The sequence below is a fragment of the Ranitomeya imitator genome, chromosome 4, assembly GCF_032444005.1.
Source record: "Ranitomeya imitator isolate aRanImi1 chromosome 4, aRanImi1.pri, whole genome shotgun sequence".
Taxonomy (NCBI): Eukaryota; Metazoa; Chordata; class Amphibia; order Anura; family Dendrobatidae; genus Ranitomeya; species Ranitomeya imitator.
This window is the reverse complement of record NC_091285.1, coordinates 19721461-19723949: the sequence shown is the minus strand read 5'-3', so window position 1 is coordinate 19723949 and position 2489 is coordinate 19721461. Positions and strand designations below refer to the sequence as shown.

The 2489-nt window shown below is 46.1% G+C and overlaps 1 pseudogene; it reads right to left on the bottom strand.

Moving 5' to 3' along the window:
- Positions 1 to 322: 322 nt before the first annotated feature.
- LOC138673911 (E3 ubiquitin-protein ligase TRIM39-like) lies at positions 323 to 1925 on the bottom strand (annotated as a pseudogene).
- Between the last annotated feature and the right edge of the window lie 564 nt (positions 1926 to 2489).

The following is a 2489-nucleotide window of genomic DNA, read 5'->3' as shown; positions in this document are numbered from 1 at the left end:
AAAATTGCAAAATGTTAAAAATTTTCGCCATATTTCCGTTTTTTTCATAAATGATCGCAAGTAATATCGAAGAAATGTTACCACTAACATGAAGTACAATATGTCATGAAAAAACAATCTCAGAATCAGCGGGATCCGTTGAAGCGTTCCAGAGTTATAACCTCATAAAGTGACAGTGGTAAGAATTGCAAAAATTGGCCTGGTCATTAAGTACCAAATTGGCTCTGTCACTAAGGGGTTAATACATTTTAATTACTATTTTAAGCTTAATTTCACACAAAAAAACAAACTACAAGAAAACTGGTGGGACCTTCCCTCTAAATTATGATGGTTTCTTCCAGTTTCTGCTTCTCCCTAATATCTTTATAGAACCATGACATACACATAATATAGCATGAAGGGGCTCGGAGAAGGTGGCAGTGAAGGTGTGTAAGTGTCTGATGGGGTCACACAGCTCATAAAAGGACAACTGCCCGGCCTCATAATCCAGACATATCCTGAACCTATCACTGGAGATCTCGTCAGGTAACCGGATCATTTTCCTGTCATGTCTCACAAGATACTGATTATCACATCTCCACAAACACCAGGATTTGTTATTATTTCCTCCAATCGCTGACTGCTCTCCCCTCCTGTCTATACTGGGATAACACATCCCCACTATCCACCACCTTGATCTCCTGATCTCCACATCCCAGTAATGTCGTCCTGAGGTAAATCCTCTCCTGCTCATCACCTGATTATACTGGAATCTCTCTGCTGTTTCTGGACGTTTCTGTTTCTCTTCTGTCCAGGTTGCAGTTTTCAGGTCGTCTGATATAAGGAGACTATTACCAGCTGTGGTTACATCCAGTAATATGTCTGCAGGATCCTCCACATAGATCCCGCTCCTTATACCTGATATTACCTCACATAATGTGTGTAATGTGTGTGAGATCACAGCCACATCCAGGTCATCTCCATCATGGAGCTGTTTATCATGTCCTCCTGTGTCCTCATCACCTCCCTCCTCCTCAGGATCACACAAGTCACCGGTGTCTGGATCCTGTAAGACAGTCAGTGGATCCGTCATGTTACACAGCTCCTCAATGTGTCTCATCTTCCTGGACAGCTCGTCCTTCTTTATTTCCAGCTGATGGATCCGAGCAGACAGTGACAGTGACTCTTCCTTCTCCTGCCTGGAGATCTCACTCAGGACCTTCTTCTCCAGGTCGTCCACCCGTCTCCTGATGTCTGTACACAGGGCAGTGACTCTCGGCTTCTCCAGCTGCTTTTTCCTGAGCTTTTCTCCTCCGCTCCTCCAGACTCCGGACTCTTTCCTCAGTCTTCTCTCTCTTTGTGATCAGTTTCTGCAGAACATTTCTCAGTTTCTCCTTCTTCTCTGAGGCCTCATCCAGCATCTCCACACGATGTCCCCGATGTTCCCCAATCAAAATGCAGGACACACAGATACAAGCAGCGTCCTCGGTGCAGTAATATTCCAGGATCTTCTTATGGACAGAACATTTCCTTTTCTCCAGAGAAGTGCTGGGATCAGATAAGACGTGTTCTGGTGATTTGCTGTGAACCCTCAGGTGTTTATGACACAGAGAAGCCTCACAGCGAAGACAGGATCTAACAGCAGGTACCGGAGAGTCCACACAGTAAGTGCAGCAGATCCCGGTGATCTCCTTTTGTTCTTGCTGAGTAATCAGGAAACGTTCAGCGACATTATGGAGATATAGGTTCCTCATCAGTGCCGGCCGCTGCTGAAACTCTTCTCTGCATACAGGACAGGAATAAACTCCAGACTCGTCCTGTGTATCCAGCACACGATCAATACAGACCCGGCAGAAGTTGTGTCCACATCTCAGCATTACAGGATCTGTATAAGTGCTCAGACAGATGGAGCAGAGCAGCTCGTCTCTCAGATCAATAGACGCCATGGCTGATGGAAGAAGAGAGAAAATAAACTACAATTATTTAATACTCAGAGTAAAGTTTGGGTTCAGCTATGTAGACACAGGAAAAATTATAACAGGTATTCAGTCCTTTATATATGATGTATGAATATGTACAGGGCCGGTATCAACACCCGGCGCACGCGGGCAAGTGCCGGGGCCCTGAGCAGGTGGAGGGGCTCACTCACCATCAGGGTCACTGGCGTGCTATGGGGCCCGATCCCCCGCTGCTTGCTATGGGGCCCCGAGATTTGCCATACTCGCCTCTCCCTGTTTCTGGGCTGCGGTGTCTTCCGTCCTCTGACTGTGACGTTTCAGGTGAGAGGGCGCGATGATGTGATTAGTGTGCGCCCTCTGCCTGAACAGTCATGGCGCAGAGAGCCATAAAACATCGAGGAGTCGGACAGCATCGAGAGGTGAATATTTTTTTTATTCTTTTTTTAACCCCTCTACCCCCAAAGGTGGTTTGCATGTTAATGACCGGGACAATTTTTACAATTCTGACCACTGTCCCTTTATGAGGTAATAATTCTGGAATGTTTCATGGAT